Source organism: Amyelois transitella, chromosome 28 (assembly GCF_032362555.1).
Source record: "Amyelois transitella isolate CPQ chromosome 28, ilAmyTran1.1, whole genome shotgun sequence".
Lineage (NCBI taxonomy): Eukaryota > Metazoa > Arthropoda > Insecta > Lepidoptera > Pyralidae > Amyelois > Amyelois transitella.
The window spans coordinates 1,581,879-1,600,628 of record NC_083531.1 but is presented as its reverse complement, the minus strand read 5'-3'; the positions used below and the strand labels follow the sequence as shown (position 1 = coordinate 1,600,628).

General features: G+C 35.3%; 1 protein-coding gene across 1 annotated transcript in view; it reads right to left on the bottom strand.

Annotated features, from left to right (window-relative positions):
* The window catches only part of LOC106133713 (cytoplasmic polyadenylation element-binding protein 2), a 65,824-nt gene that overhangs the window by 17,027 nt on the left and 30,047 nt on the right, over positions 1 to 18,750 (bottom strand). The gene's annotated exons all lie outside the window — the stretch shown is intronic.

The window sequence follows — 18,750 nt, the reverse complement described above, 5'->3', positions numbered from 1 at the left end:
AATAAGATGTTTGAGTCCACACATTGCTTATTATTTCAATAATAACGTGAAGTTCAAACAGTAATCCAAAAGAAACAATCGCGTGATCATTTGGCACCTTTAGATCCAGTTCTGAGCAAAATTTTGGGTAATTAGTATTAAGACAAGGGGTGAGACGTTGTCTCTACAGTCACAGGGATAAGAGATTTTGTAGGGAGTCAAGAAAGAGAGCGCTTTTAGAGAGTTTGGTAGAACTATAGCTGCTGGTATAGTACATTACATTCTGTTTTTGGAAAAGCCTCGCTAACAAATCAACCCACTACAATTCAAACAAAAGCTAAATTTTTCTAGTGATCATGAACAAATTTTGTTTACGCAGATTGGAAAATGTTTGAAAGAAATTTATCACGCACAGGCGTTTTGTGTTGTGGATACTCAAATTGTGTCATCAACAAATATGACAATGTGTGTCAGAATGGCGGGTGTACCTCACGGATTTTAATATCTGTTTTGGATTAAAAACGTACCTGATGTGTACCTCAGTGTACCTATCCTAAAAATCTGTGTACCTTCTTCTATGTAAAGATTTTTAATAAAATAGGTACACCCGCGGTCCTGACGTCAGGACCGCGGGTGTACTTCTAGTTAGCATATGTAAGTAAGTTAACTGTATATGTAGATTTGGTACCTCTTGTGTACCTGCAGAAACAAATTTTAAATAAATAAAAAATATTAAGGGTGCTGCGAAAATGAAAAAAAATAAAAATAAAAAAAAAGGAACTCTTATAGGATCACTCTAGTATCTGTCTGTATGTGATTATACATTTATGTACAGAATTGTAACATTCCTAAATCACAAAATATATATTTATGTATATTACAAAAAAATATTTCAATCTATAAAGGTCACATTCTGAAATCATACATTTAGCTTTTTCTTACATTATTACGAAGATCGTCATAACACTCCCATCGCTTGCCTCGGAAGGATACCTACATAAAAGTATATACTGTAGTAATGAACTAGAACTAGATCATTTATACATTAACATTTTGTTGTTGATATATGTTAATTATAATTTGTATTGTGCAACTTCTTTTCTGTTTTGTTCAGAATGTGTCATAACTGGCCAGTTACAAAAAAAAGAAAAATAAAATTTTAACATGAAAAAAAATGTTTTTTTACATTTTCTCAGCACCCTTAATATTTTTTATTTATTTAATATTTGTTTCTGCAGGTACACAAGAGGTACCAAATCTACATATACAGTTAACTTACTTACATATGCTAACTAGAAGTACACCCGCGGTCCTGACGTCAGGACCGCGGGTGTACCTATTTTATTAAAAATCTTTACATAGAAGAAGGTACACAGATTTTTAGGATAGGTACACTGAGGTACACATCAGGTACGTTTTTAATCCAAAACAGATATTAAAATCCGTGAGGTACACCCGCCATTCTGACACACATATATGACAAGAATTTGCAGCAAAACAGCATTCTTTCAGTGACAGTGGGCCAATAAATCCAGACAGATAAAAAATTTGCTGGCCTCGACCAAGGCCAGCCATGATGGATTTGGGGAGAGCGAGTCAATGACATTTTAGTATAAAATTGTCAACATTTTGGCCGGCAGCCAGGGTTAGACATGAGAAAACAAGTTTCTGCCTACGGGAATTTAAATGGGATGTCAATAACTTTTTTCTACGATAATTTGGCGGACACCGGCAGCCCTTAATCTTGGGCGGTATTATCTTTCTTTTTGAGGTTAGTAATTTGTCTTTTGAAGATTTTTTCAAGTTTGCTCTGGTTCAATTTATCTTTGTATACAACAAATTACATTGAAATCCCGATTGGATTGTACATTTTATTCTAAAATAATCCCAAGTTTATAAGCCTATTCCTTAGTCGCCTTTACGACATCCATGGGAAAGAGTTGGAGTGATTTCTATTCTTTTTCTTTTAGTGCCGGGAACCACACGGCAAATCTACATTTATCAAACATTTTATACAAGCTCGTCTTAACAGTATAGATTCTTAACCCCAACCTTTCACTACATAACGACCACGATTTCATCAAGATCGGTTTAACTAGACTTTACTGCAGAGAATCAGACAAAACGGCTTAAGACAGAATTCCAAAGATTTTTCCAGAACATTTGCGTCGTATTTTCTATCTGAAAATTGCAAGGGTTTAGGGCATACGGCCACTGACAGACGGATAGCGTAATCACCGTCTATATTACCGCATTTTTGTCGCAACTACCAAACGCTTCGTAAGGCTGGTGGCACATAGAGTTTTAAAAGCTTATTTTTGAAACTATATTAATAATGAATTAATTCAATTAATACAATTATTATTTGTTTACTGAAAATGGCGGGGTATAAATTCATGAAAATATTGTTTGCTCTGTCTACCCCGCAAGGGACAATAATATATATAGACTTAACTTTTTATCTCAGAAAATATTGCACAACTTTTTTAATCATACTAATATTATAAATGCGAAAGTTTGTGAGTATGGATGTTTGTTACTCTTTCACGCAAAAACTACTCAACCGATCACGATGAAATTTGGCATGTGGGTAGCTGAAGACCCAGACTAAAACATAGGCTACTTTTCATCCCAGAGTTCCCGCGGGATTGATAGGGTTTCCATGCGGACAAAGTCGCGGGCGGCCTCTAGTTATTAATAATTTTAAGTAATATTCACACTGTCGCTTCTATGAAAACATACATACATATGGTCACGTCTATATCCCTTGCGGGGTAGACAGAGCCAACAGTCTTGAAAAGACTGAATGGCCACGTTCAGCTATTTGGCTTAATGATAGAACCGAGATTCAAATAGTGACAGGTTGCTAGCCCATCGCCTAAAAGAGGAATCCTAAGTTTATAAGCCTATCCCTTAGTCGCCTTTTACGACATCCATGGGAAAGAGATGGAGTGGTCCTATTCTTTTTTGTAATAGTGCCGGGAACCACACGGCACTATTTCTATTTCTATGAAAACTAATAGACAAAACCCAGTGTGTCCCGACCCTTACACTCCCGAGCTGCAAGCCACCACGGGCGTTCAACTTGGTGACCCCAGGGTCACAGAGGTCACAGGGGTCACAGGGGGTCACCAATCAATATTTCGTTGCCCGTAAAAATTACCGGAGGTACATCGCTTCCGTATCCTCAACTAAATTTACGACGCGACTGTGGGACCACAACCATACACACGTCATTTTTTTTACGGGGTAGACAGTCATAGTCACATAATTCGAAGGTCACTTGGTTTAAATAGTAGGTCCTGTTTTTAACTAGATAGCTTAATGATAGAACACACATATAGTCACGTCTATATCCCTTGCGGGGTAGATAGAGCCAGCAGTCTTGAAAAGACTAATAGGCCTCGGTCAGCTGTATAGCTTTATGATAGGATTTAGATTCAAATAGTGACAGGCTGTCGCCTTTTACGACATTCATGGGAAGATAGGGAGTGGTTCTATTATTTTTTATATTTGTGCCGGGAACCACACGGCACGGTACGACAGGGAAGTATATATATTAGGTAATTTTTCTAAACAAAAATATCAAGTGAAAATATTTGTATTTTTTTCATGTACCTACTTAATAACTTAAAAATTACAAATAAAGTTAACTTTATGAGGTCAATCATAGGCCAATTATCCCATTCCCGCGGGAACGGAGCCTCAGTCGAAAATCTAAGTATATCATAAGATAATTAGAAAAAAAAAACCTATTTTTTAAGACCATTTAGGCCACCTTTTTTGCGGCGTCAACTTGACTCAAATTTGGACAAAAACGAGGTTGACGAACCTTCCGATCTGTGCGGCCATGCGTGTCCTGCACAGAGTATATAACACCAATAGAGAGCACAAGTGTCAATGCAAAATAAATATTGCAAACATTGGATCCCACTTCTGATACAAATGTTAGACTGGGACGGAGTGTTTGTGAAATTAAATTGATGAAAGTTTTAAACAAATAAATAAAATAAATTAGCTTATGCGCGGGGAAGCCCCCTTGTGAATTTCTAGAAGAACCAAAGGTACCCCGCGGCTATTTCTAGAAGAGAAGAACCTAAAGGTTTCATCGGTGCATGTGACAAATATAATCAAAATCGGTTGAGTAGTTTTCAAGTTTATTTGTGACAACAGCACAATATAATCTTTATTATAAATCAAAAAAAATTACTCATTATTCATTTAAAAATTAGACAAATGAAGGAAAGACATATGTAAATCTTCAACCTTTCATCACAGTCTGTGTAAACGAATAGCGCTGTACCGACAGCGTGTCGTCTCCAGTGGATATTTCCTCCGGGTCACGTTTATCGAGGCCTAGTAGCCTGTCACTCCAACAAAAAGTTTGTTTACGAAAAAATTAGGTTTCTAGCACCGAGTCGTAAAATACTTGGACAAAAACTCAAAGTTAATAATGACTAGAATAGACTAACTTACTAAGTAATTAGAGTATTCCTTTCAGATAACGCGGGATGGCCTTTACCATGCCATACACGTCTCAACCACAAATGTTCAGCTTTTTTTATAGAAAAACGAAAGAAACTGGTTTGCCTCATTCTCCGTTGAAACTTTACGAAACTTTATCAATATGTTACATAGAAAAATTTATAAAATAAGAGAACATTTCTTCATATGTTGAACTTGAGTCTTGGTTAAAGTCGGGATTATTGGTATAACAAGTTCCTTTAAAATAACAATACGCAACGGCCTGTAGAAAAACCTTTGATGTAGGTCAAAGAAAAAATTATAAGAAAAAATTTCTACGCTAAATTAATATTTATATTAATATTTAATTTAGTAGTTTAAAGTAGTTCTTGTACAGTGTGTGTATAAAAATTATTAATTCATTCACAAACTTACCTGCTAAAATATTAGAATGTTATACCGTGACGGACAAATCTGAAGAAATCTTAGTATGAAACGGCTAGGCTAATAATTTTTATTTCACAGGTACACTAGTAATAAAAATACATATCTTATATTTGTTGAAATTAGTACCTACATGTTTAAAAATTTGTGTCAATATTATCTTGTCAAAAATATGTGACATTTTTATTACTTGTACCTATCTGTACTTCACTTTTGTTTACAAATATATCACCAAAATAATATTTTATTATTATTTTCTAATTAATGCATATTTTTAAATATATTTAACTTTAATAAACGTGGCATAAAAAAGTATGAGAAAAATAACAAAAAAACTTACTCTTTCGATACGGGAACCTCGGACCTCGGAGAAAGGGCGTAACCAGAGGAATCGTATGCACCGACATAATATAACAAAATAACTTTAATTATCACAAAACGATCTTTTTCACTACGAAAATGTCTTGCAAAAATATACGAGCTTCCTCCGCCACGATTGATTACGCGAATGAAAAAAATTGACGAACGCATTCCAAATGCAAAAATAATTTTGTTTTTAAATTCAGCCTGGCATAGATTAAATACAAAAATAAATATTTTGGGTTGAAACCGTTTTGATAAATATTTACCGGCCCTAGAAATGGTGGGTACTCTTGGAAGGAAACAATTTTTTTTTTTAAATTTTATTCACAATATCGGCTGGTTTTAAAAATAGATAACGACAATTTTTTTTTATTTATCTTTTGATGAAATTCTTGCTTTTTTATTTTTAAATTATTAATTTGTAGTATAACTAATGGAATTGTAAATGGCTATCTATAAAAAAAGCTTTTCCTACCTTTTTCCATAACAGTGAAGCTATAGACCTAGAAATATTTGCGCGCTCGCGGAGCGATATAAAAATGATTAAAACTTAGGTCAAATTTATTGTCACATATAAGTAGTACTTACCTCTAAAAATCATATTTATATATATAGATATTTTAATTGATAAAAAGTATAATTCAACGCGAAAGTTTAAAATCAATTGTGTTACGTACCTAACTAGGTAACATAGGATAACAAGATGAACCTTTACGAACAACAATAAGTATACTATTTTAGCATACATTGGCGGTTGCCAATGTCATATGGCGCAATGTACGATCTGACGCCAATACTGTGGTGTGTAATGTGTAAAATATACTCTTAACTAGTTGTATCAATCTGTGTGTATATATATACCTATGTACTCGTCAAACTTATATAAACATGTTTATCCTAAAATATAGTGATATTATTCCAGCAGCCTGAAGAACCTATCATTTCTTTCCAAAATACCTCCGTCCTTACAGGTGCAACTCGCAACGTTCATTATGAAGGTTGAAGTGATCCTTTTTAACCCCCAGGATAAAAGAGGGGTCAATTGTTCCTCCTGGCATTAGTCCCGGTAACATCCTCACCTCTCTGGAGACGAGCCCGGGGTGCGCCTTTGGACCATGGTCACGGGTTGGGTTAGTCAGTCAGGTTTTTATCCGAAGCGACCTTCGACGGCAACCTTTGCTGTGGAAATTAGTCTGATATCAACCGTGCCGTGTGGTTACCCGGTACCAATAGAAAAAAGAATAGTACTACTTTATCTATTTCCCATGGATGACGTTAAAGGCGACTAAGGGATAAGCTTATTTATCTTGGGATTCTTCTTTACGGCGATGGGCTAGCATCCTGCCACTATTTGAAACTGAATTCTTTTACTAAACCATACCACTGAACGTTGCCTTTCAGTTTTTATCGTAAGACTGTTGGCTCTGTCTACCCCGCAAGGGAATTGTATTTACACGCTTGTATTTGCACGCTTTGCGTCATGCTACAAAGATAAGTATTGTGCTATTGATTTTTTAGTTTGCGCTATAATATGCTATAATATATAGCATATGTTACTTCTCCTGGGAACTAGGTCACTCCGATCCTTATTCTTATAGCAATGAATGTTCAATTCATTAAATGCATTTTTAATCCAAATGGTGTGCTATAACTAGGTGCCGTGTGGTTCTAGCACTATGGGATCAGTCCGTCTGTTTCTTTATCGTGAATGACGACTAAATGAAGAAGGATTGTTTATATATTTTGGTTAAAAAAAAATCATACTTACCTAGGTTTTAGAAAATGGAGATGTATGGTTCCCAGCACCATAAGAAAAAGAATAGGACCACTCCATCTCTTTCCCATGGATGTCGTAAAAGGCGACTAAGGGATACGCTGATAAACTTGGGATTCTTCTTTTAGGCGATGGGCTAGCAACCTGTCACTATTTTAATCTCAATTCTATCATTAAGCCAAACAGCTGAACGTGGCCTATCAGTCTTATCAAGACTGTTGGCTCTGTCTAGTCACAAGGGATATAGACGTGACCATGTGTATGTATGTATGTATGTAGAAAAATGGAACATCACGGCCACTACCTTGATCAAATTGAGGACGTTTTGGACAAAGGTCAGGTCAAGAGCGTCATTAATAGACGAGCTTGCATGAAAAGAGTGATAAACGTGGATGAAGCGAAAATGTATGCATGGATCGTGGCCAGTGGAAACAAATAGTCTCTGTCTACCCTTCCGGGAAAGTGCGTGATTGTTGAAAGCGAGCGAGGTCTACCAATCAACTTGGGGCACAAATAAATTATATATTTTAATAAGTATGTTTATAACGCTATAACATTCGAACAGCTACTCCGATTATGATGATATAAAAAAAATGTAGGATCTGTCAATAAGTATATTTTATTTGTCTTAATTTCGCAGAGATCAATTTGTATATTTACCGGACGGTCGCCATAAACGTAGACCTCGCGAATTAATTTTTAAAAACATACGTGTACCTACACACTGATAGTCTTCTTATAAAAAACTACTTTAAAAAAAAAAGATGATTACAAACTAAATTAAATTTACAAATTATACAGTCCCTGCAATGCATCAAGCTGTGCCCAGAAGGCTGGCAGCGTTGGCATTCACCCAGTCATTGGGGCTAGCAACCTGTCACTATTATGTCAATCTTAGAAAAAAAAAGTCAAAAAATGAACAAAACTAACATTTTTTTTGCATTATCATTCGTTCTAAATAATGTTTGAAATGGTGAATATTCACAGAACGTAGTTATCAAGTTTAGCGGCCATATTAGTTAGCGACTGTTTACAACACAGACATAGAAATAGCTAGATACCGCCAGTTGGATCTTTAAAACTAGGCGTGACAAAATGAGTGTGCTTACTTATTTTCAATTCAGTTCAACGTGTATTTCATAAACTATCTTATTTCTTACTAGATTTTGGTAGATTTTTCTTCTTTTTTATTGTGTGCAAGTAAACTGTATTTCTAAATCATCTATTAAGAAATCAACAAGGGAAGTTAGGATTATTATTTCATAGTTTTAACTTAAAAACTGTTTAGAAAAATAAATGTAGATTATGTTGATTCTGCTCGATACAATTTCTCGATTTTTACTACGCTTTTATTCTTTGTCGATTACATTAGAAAGCGAAGACCGAGATGAACGTACCTTGATCAAATTGCGGACGTTTTAGTAAAAGATTAGATTAACAACATTCTTTGCTTCAAAATACGCGATTACTCTAGATGTAAAGTTCTAGTCTTACTGATACCTTCAGGAACGTGGCGTGTTCGTACTATGAAGTTAGGAATTAAAACATTTAAGTAATTAAGACATACATACGTGTAGCGTGGTAGACAGAGCCAACAGTCTTAAAAAGACTGATAGTTCAACTGTTTGGCTATGAATGACGGATTTGAGATTCAATTAGTGATAGGGTGCTAGCCCATCGCCTAAAAGACTGTCAAGTTTATAAGCCTATCCCTTAATCGCCTTTTACGACATCCATGGGAAAAAATGGAATGGTCCTGTTATTTTTTCTATTAGTACCGAAAACCACACGGCACTAACGAACTTAACGAATTAAACAGATTGAAAATGATACACTGGTCATAAAAAAAAATTCCATACAAAGTATTTCCACTCACAAGGTCTATCTCGATCTATGTCTGTGTTAACGAGCTCGTAACAATGCTCACGGTTTCTAGGTCATTCGGTGAAAAAATCAATACGGAGTGTCATTGAGAGTGACGGTTTACAGCAAAACATACAGGCGGCCGTGTGGTTCCCGGTACCAATACAAAAAAGAATGGGACCACTCCATCTCTTTCCCATGGATGTCGTAAAAGGCGACTAAGGGATAGGCTTATATACTTGGGCTTCTTCTTTTCGGCGATGGGCTAGCAACCTGTCACTATTTGAATCTCAATTCTATATTAACGCCAAATAGCTGAACGTGGCCTATCAGTATTTACAAGACTGTTGGCTCTGTCTATCCCACAAGGGATATAGACATGATTATATGTATGTATGTATGTATTTTTTTTGCGTTTACATAAACGCAGCTGAGCGTAGCCTTTCAGTCTTTACAAGACTGTGGGCTCTGTCTACACCACAAGGGATATAGACCCGATGTTATGTATGATATGATAAGTTTACATAAAAAAATATCTATATAAGTATTTCTAGTTCTCCTATGCGCGTGCGCAGTTGAAAAATACCTATATAGGTATTGCTAGTTATCCTATGCGCGTGCGCAGTAGTAGAAATCATGAATGGGCAGGTTGAATCTGTTATAATGAACGGGCCGCCGAGGACGCATAATAGGGTACTTCCTACGATGATTGTCGGCGTTCGAGGCAGATATACATACACTAGTTTTGTTCTATTGTTTCGCCCGCGACTTCTTTTCCGTGAGAATAAAAAGAAATATGTTACTCCCATAGAATTATTTGTTTGACGTCAACCAATGTTGTGAAGCCAAAAGATTTGACAATTATTAAGCGATATGAAGTATCCTATAATAATGAATAAAAATTTTGAATTTGAATTCGAATAGAAATTCCGAATTATTGAAGTGGTACATATTTTTAAATATCTCGTTGCAACTGATGGTGTTCACCACCATCAGTCGTGATTACGTTTTTATTCCTTGCAGGGTAGACAGAGCCAACGATCTAAATAAGACGTGAAAAAGTGGAAGGCCTCATTCCGCTGTATAACTTAGGTAATAATTCAATAAATAAATATATAGGTATGGGACAAATTACACAGATTGAGTTAGCCTCGAAGTAAGTTCGAGACTTGTGTAACGAGATACTAACTCAACGACACTATATTTTATAATAAATACTTATATAGATAAACATCCAAGACCCAGGCTAATCAGAAAAAGTTCCTTTGTCATCATGCTCTGACCGGGATTCGAACCCGGGACCTCCGGTGTCACAGACAAGCGCACTACCGTTACGGCACAGAGGCTGTCGTAATTATTGAATTTAATTTAATTCATATACAGTATTTCAGTTGAATAACAGTTATTGCTTATAAGTAGGTACAATATGAACCCTGTTTGGCTAATAGCTGTTTGGCTTAATGATAGAATTGACATTTAAATAGTGACAGGTTGCTATCCTAAAATTCTTCTTTTAGGCCCATCGCCTTAGGAAGAGTCAGAGAAATATTTAATAAAAATCATGTTACACTAACAAACTAAAATGTATTTTTTATATATCAAAAACGTCTTTGTGTATTAAAAACTAACGAAAGACCGACCGAAAATTATTATTTTTTTTTATGTCGGTAGAAAATTAAATAAAAACAGTTGTCATCATTAGTTTAGTTACGTACTTGACGCTAGATGGCGTTGTGCCTTATAACATAAAAGGTGTTTGAATAAATAAGTTCGAAAAAAAACATTATGCAGTGTATAAGTGACTCCCTCTATCGGTAAGGTGTATGCAACAATCTATATGAGAGGCGTGTAATGGAAATTTTTTTAAAATCCTAAGATTATATGAAGGGCTCCCCTTCAGTTCTATTTGCAAATAAAGTACACTCATCTAGATTTAGATGATCCAAATAAACCCCATTTAACTCTGTCATAGTCAATGCAATCCTAGAGATTTGCAGAATGAGTATTAGGTTAGCAATAAAAGCCAAGTGCGTGTCGGGCCACAAGGCCACAATTCTATCATTAAGTCTAACAGATAAACGCGGCCTATCGGTCTTTTTTTAAGATTTTTGGCTCTGTTTACCCCGCAGGGATGTAGACGTGAGATGTATGGAATAAAATAGAATTGATAAGTTGGAATGTGTACCTAACACGGAAGATAACATAAATGACCTAAAAATAACTTTTTCATTACATAAAAGTAGGTACGTAGATGTTGAAATATATAGAAGTGTAGTAACAACATTAAATAAAGTACGCAAGTGGGTCAACCTATAAAGGGATTGTCTAAGAATAGTAGAGTTAAAAGGATTAGAAGCGGCGATGTGTCGATCTTGGCGCCTGCTTGTTTTCCTAACTATTGACTAGCTTTCGTCCGCGGTTTCCTCTGCTCCGTGTGGTATCCGGCACAAATAGAAAAAAAGAATAGGACCACTCCATCTCTTTCACACGGATGTCGTAAAAGGCGACTAAGAGATAAGCTTATAAACTTGGAACTCTTCTTTTAGGCGATGCGCTAGCAACCTGTCACTATTTGAATCTCAAATTCATCATTATTGATGCCGTGTGGTTCCCGGCACCAATACAAAAAAGAATAGGACCACTCCATCTCTTTCATACGGATGTCGTAAAAGGCGACTAAGAAGCTTATAAACTTGGAACTCTTCTTTTAGGCGATGTGCATGTGATTTAGCAACCTGTCACTATTTGAATCTCAATTCTATCGTAAAGCCAAACAGCCGAGCGTGGTATATTACTATTTTCAAGACTGTTGGCTATGTAGTGGTATATGGCTAGAGGTAGTCTCTGCCTACCCCTCCGGGAAAGAGGCGTGATTTTATGTATTTTATGTTGGCTATGTCTACCACGCAAGGGATATAGACGCGATTATATGTATGTTCCTTTCGATAATTTGCCGCTACCTACAAAAGAATATAGGTTTTTTTTGCAAATCCCACGGGAATTTAAATTTTACCGGGATGAAAAGTATCCGAGTAACGAGCGCGGTCATGTCTTTAAGTTAAAAACTCTATGTTCAAATCGTTAATTAGTTAGTAATTATAAATTAATATCCAATCGTGGGAGACACTTCTTGATAAATACTTAATTTAATGATCAGTGGTGGTCCGTTGAGTTTATAATTGGCGATTACAAAAAAAAATATTTTTTTATACCAATTTTTTTTTTAAATTCTTTCTCAGTCAGAGTAAGACTTTGAAATACATATGGTCACGTCTATATCCCTTGCGGGGTAGACAGAGCCAACAGTCTTGAAAAGACTGAATGGTCACGTTCAGCTATTTGGCTTAATGATGGAATTGAGATTCAAATAGTGACAGGTTGCTAGCCCATCGCCTAAAAAGAATCCCAAGTTTGTAAGCCTATCCCTTAGTCGCCTTTTACGACATCAATGGGAAAGAGATGGAGTTATCCTATTCTTTTTTGTATTGGTGCCGGGAACCACACGGTACTTTGAAATAGTAAATAGTAATAGTAGCAACCTGTCACTACATATTAGTCAATCTTCCGAATTTTTTATGTTGAAGTTGAATTATTTTTGGTTTCAAATAAAAAATATTTTTTACACCATATCCCTGCACAGTTAATTATGTATTCGACTGTACTATTTCGGAATCAGCTGAGACGCACGCAATGCGCAGGTCCGGTCTACCACGTGTCGGGTCAATGACCCCGCCCTGATAAGTGTTTGATAAAACTCTGACAGGTATTGATGTGATAATGATTAATGAATCTTGCGAATATTAGTAATAGTTAGGTTAAAATATATATATAACGTCTTTTTCGCTGACGGGGTAGACTGAGCCACAAAACTGAAAGGACTCATTCAGTTGGTTGGCTTAATTATTGAACTGAGATTCAGATAGTGACAGGTTGTTAGGCTATCGTCTTAAAGAATCCCATGTTTATTTGCTTTTCCCTTAATCGACTTTTACAATGCACGGGAAAAGAAGCAGCCGGCACACTCCACGTGATCATAGTATTTACAAAAACTGTTAGCTCTGCATACCTCGGGATTAAGAAGTAATGATATAAGTGCCTTGTGGTTCCCGGTTCCCGGGTCCCGGCACCAATAAAAAACAAGAATATGACCGCTCCTTCTCTTTTCCACGGATGTCGTAAAAGGCGACTAGGAGATATACTTATAAACTTGGGAATTCTTCTTTAAGGCGATGGGCTAGCAACCTGTCACTATTTGCATCAACAATTCGTATCATCAAGCCAAAAAGCTGAACGTGGCCATTCAGTCTTTTCAAGCCTGTTAGCTCTGTCTACCTCGCAAGGGATACGTATGTAGTCTACTTTAACTTCGATACTACCGCTCCGGCCTCGATGGTCCAGTGGTTAGCGCGTGAGACTGTGAAGTTGGCGGTCCAAGTTCGAGCCCCAAAAAAAACAATATATTTTTTTTATTAAAAATATTTTTTTTTGTGTTGTTTGTGTATTTTTTTTTTATTAAAAATATTTTTTTTTGTGTTGTTTGAGTATTTTATTTAAAAAAACTGAAAATCAGAATAGTACATTAATAAAACAGTAAAAATATTTTGTATGTAGGTACATTTAATATTTTGACTGAAACGGATAGAGAATTTTTTTTTTTCATTTTTTGTCTGCCTGTCTTTATCTGACTGTATGATCAAGATTGAACTCGAAATTTACGCGGACGAAGTCGCGGGCATGTAATTAAATAAATGAATAAACAAAATAATGACGCCACTATGACCTAACCTCAATTTTCTTACCTCAACCCCCAAAGGTCACAGCGCCCGATATTTTTTGTACCATGAAAATGTAACTATTTTCTACACGGCTTAATCTGACCGCGTTGTCATCTGACCTGGTGAATCAGGTCGGCGTGTGATACAGTTCACCTGGTTGTGACGTCAGATTTAAATATATTATATATATATATATATATTTTATTTTAGATATTAAGTACTTTTATTTACTTTTATGTCTTCCTTTTGTATGGAATGTATGTAACATGTTTTCTTTTAGGCCAATATAGTCACGTCTATAATCTTTTTAGGGATAGACAGAGCCAACAGTCCTAATAGGCCACGTTCAGCTTTTTGGCTTGATGATACGAATTGTTGATTCAAATAGTGACAGGTTGCTAGCCCATCGCCTAAAAGAAGAATCCCAAGTTTATAAGCCTATCCCTTAGTCGCCTTTCACGACATCCATGGGAAAGAGATGGAGTGGTCCTAATGCAATTCCATACAAATTCGTGATTACTTGCTCGGCGCGTTTTATCGAGTAAAACTCGCACTAACCCCTCAGTTCAATGTTCCCATGCAAGGTTTAGAAGTGAAGACAGGAATCGCTTTGGGTAAAAGCCTTAAGCACCTATTAGACTATTCGATATTCAGACAGTCTTTTGTCTAAATCGCGTATTGTATAATAAGTTACACTGTCATACTCTCAATTCAGATTGCAAGAACGGGTTGGGCGAATGTTGCTATCGACGACTCGAGTAGTGTAGTAAGAGTTTTTGATATTTACCGAATTCTGAATCGTGGCATAGCCCGAGAGTAAGATACGTAATCGAGTTTTACATAGATACATATAGTCACGTCTATGTCCCTTGCGGGGTAGACAGAGGCAACATTCTTGAAAAGACTTATAGGCCACGTTCAGCTGTTTGGCTTAATGATAGAATTGAGATTGAAATAGTGACAGGTTGCTAGCCCATCGCCTGAAAGAAGAGTCTCAAGTTTATAAGCCTATTCCTTTGTCGCCTTTTACGACGTCCATGGTAACGAGATAGGGAGTAGTCCTGTTCTTTTATTAGCTACTGGTGCCGGGAACCACACGGCAGTAGTTACTCATCACGCAAATCAGATCGTTTTATGAATTTTTGTTAACGATTATAATATAACCTGGTAAAAATTCCCATGGGACAAAATCCCCAGGGCACAGCTAGTAGGTACTTTATTTTGGGTATCATTTAAGCTATCACCAATTTAATTAGTTTTGTGTTTCTTAAATAATAGAGTTTGTCCTCAACATAGTAGATCTGTCACCAAAATGTAGTCACCAAACAATGCAAAATCAGTTCCACAATAAATCACCTAAAATCCTGAGATATAAGGTCTAGTACCAAATAAATGTTTTTGTATGTATTATAATAGGTGTGTCCTAATAAGTATTTAAGCAAACTAATTTAAAGAGATCACCAATAAATCATATTATGTTACTAGAAAATTGCATTAAGTTCAAATAAAAAATTAGGGTTGTCATCATCGTTTCAACCAAAAGATTCTGCTACTTAACTAGACTCCTAATGTTCTAAATTTCCACTGGTAGTATAAATTATATTTAAATAAAATTTTTAGCAGAGTAGTAAATAAAACAATTAAAGTTAAAATAATCAATATTTATTGTTGAAAATAATTACCACTGAACAATCAGCGCTGGTTTAAAATAGCTGGCTTATGGCTAGCAGAATAGTAGATAAAACACTTAATTAAAGTTAAAATAATCAATATTTATTCTTAAAAATAATAACCACTGAACAATCAGCGCTGGTTTAAAATAGCTGGCTTATGGCTAGCAGAATAGTAGATAAAACACTTAATTAAAGTTAAAATAATCAATAGTTAACTACTACCCATCGTTGAGGCCGGATTGGTCAATTTTTAAAGCGCGCCAATTTGTCTCCGCCCCTTTGATCATTTTTCCATTAAAATTATAAATTGATGTATTAAATTGGTAACGAATACTATTAATTTAATATCTGAACGAAATAAAATGTTACTACTGTATTGGTGACAAAATATCAAATAAAAAGGAGTCGCAGTCAGGGATCGATAATCGATTTATTTGGTGACAGATCTACCATTCTGAGCACAGAGTTATTATTTAAGTAACAAAACTATTATTATAAGAACGAAGTTTATATTCATGTAATTCAATATAATTTTATTGGTTATCGATCTCTTATTTTACACATATATTAACATTAATTTGATAATTCATACCTGGGAACAATTTTTGTTTATCTGAGAACGAAAATATTTCGTGGCGATAGATCTATTTATTAGGTGATACAACTTGATGACAAATATAAATTTTGGTGATAGAAAATATAGTTCCCCTTTATTTTCCCATTTTCTCTCGCAACATGCATTTTGCCAAGACACGCCTTACCACATGACATTAGCGCGCGCGCATGCGCGGTCTCCATGGCGATACAATATGGTCGACGTTGCTATGGCAACGGAATGTGGGACAGGCGAGCCTAGATGACCCATATTCCAAGTTGAGCCCTGGTTCTCAGTTCTTATAGAGGAAATATGTAGGAAATATAGTGATTATATTTATTTACAGTTCCCGCGCGAATGATTTAAGTGTCAAGGTCGCAGAATAGGGATGTTCCCAGTTTTTTTTCTATCCTTTCATATTATCGATACTTATTTTTTTTACATTAAGTTTCGCATCGATAGAATCACATAATGTAATAATCATTAATTCATTATTTCGACATTGATTCCACCTTTTGTCTTATTTTGTTCTATAATGTTGTACTTAATTAAATTAATAATTTGATGAAATTATGAGTTAGTCCGCGCCATTTTGGTGTAGCTTTGAATTTAATTAACCAATGAATGGTTAACACGAAGTTTTCTATGACGCTACTGGTAGTGCAAATTAATGTTAACTGATCCTTACCAGTTACCATTAATAAGTAATTTTAATAGAATCCATCCACATTACAAATTTTCATACTAATATTATATTAATGTGAAAATGTATTCGAATTATCGTATTGTATTTGTATATAGTATGTTTGTCCGTCTTTCACAGTGAAACCACTGAACGATCTCCTTGAAATTTTTCATACATACCAATAGTATAGTATATATAAACGCTCACATATTTTACATAAATACATACATATAGTCGTGTTTACAACCCTTGCGGGGTAGACAGAACCAACAGTCTCGAAAGGACTGATAATCCACGAATTATGAGATTCAAATAGTGACAGGTTGTTTGCCTATCGCCTACAAGAGGAATCCCAGATTTATAAGCCTCTTTTGCAAGATTTAAACGTTTCATTGTCCATGCAATTAGGATAACTTTTAAAGTGCGATAAACGTTTGTGAAAGTGAACTTTTTTAATTGAATTGATTAAGTTGATCCCTTGGCATGAGCGTTTGTTTGTCCGTAATTAATTGTTAAAATCAAAGGCACTTACCGTAGTAAGCCATGCTGCTTACTAATCGTTCGTTTATCATTTTGGCAGGTATAATCTCGATACAACACTATTCACCATAACATTTTACACTTCACTAAGTCACAACACTAAACTGAAATCATATAGGTTATGTAATTAGGAAAGTGGGTTTGGATTTGAAAATACATTCAAGGTCTTAATATTATATCATACTGAATCAAATAAAATTTTTCCTTATTTTTGTTCTGCAAAGAACCAGTTAATTATTTGTGTCAAAATGATTTGTCCCCTAAACCGACTTACTTGCATGAAAAATTGATCAATGTGGATAAAGTAATCGTAAAGTATGCTGTAAATAGATGTAGTCTCTGCCTTCCATTCGCGAAGAAATTATAATGTGTTTATGCAAGTATGATGTCTGCCATGTATTTTATCTCTAGATGTGAGCAAGCATATTAAGATTAGTGAAAATGCAAGAAATTAAAAAAAATATTATATACAGCGGCTACCCTTAACTTGGTTTATATGACAAATATATGTATTTTATGTTATATCTCTTTCACACTTATATCACTGTAATCATCCTGTCTCGCTATCGCGGGCAGTCATATACGAAAAAAAAAATACAATAGTAATTCAATAATAGGCGTCAAATGACGTCACAAGCTGGTAAGTGGTTCATTGGCTACTGAAGGTCGCCGCTCACAATGACATAAATTGGCGAGAATAAAAAAAAACAATACTTCTTTACAAAGATGCAGTCTAACATTATTTTTATCGTCTGTTACTTGTAATATTTACATACATACAAACATATAATCACGTCTATATCCCTTGCGAGGAAGACAGAGCCAACAGTCTTGAAAATATTGATTCAGTTCAGCTGTTTGACAGGTTGCTAGCCCGTCGCCTAAAAGAAGCATCCCATGTTTATAAGCCTATGCCTTAGTCGCCTTTTATGACATCCATGGGAAAGAGATGGAGTGGTCCAATTCTTTTTCTATTGAATATAATTGAATAAATTTGGATGTAGTTAGTCATGAGTACATCAACCACGATCCAAGGTTACGGCTACCTTCTACAGTAAATATTAATCTTCTGTTGGTACATACTTATCAGTTTAGGATCATTCCTGGATCGTGGTAATAATGAGTGGACTCTGGGCTATCTTAGAGAAGACGTCACTTAAACAAATACCAGGATATTATTCTTAAAATATAAGACTATGCAACCTTCTCGTTTGTAGTCGGTTAAAAACAATTGTTAAATATCCCATTGATATTGATATCTTTTGAAACGTGCTTGTATTTTGAGTTTATTGTCACGTACTTATCAAAACTTCCTCTCTTTTATTTTCGAGATAATGTCATTTTGTGGGAGCTGTTTCAAAGGCCAAATATCGTGGGCAAGCTTATTGGGAAGAAGCAAATCAATAACCGTCGCTCTGTAGTCCTGTAGAAATTCTTACCTACAATTGAAAATCCAGACTAAAGAATTATGTTGCTAATCGATATATTCAATTTTTTTATGAATACCTATTCACAAAATTGTGTGTTCTTGATGGTTATCTTATTTCGAAAATAGTATTAAACTTTTGTAATGCTCTAATGCCATGAAAATCAAA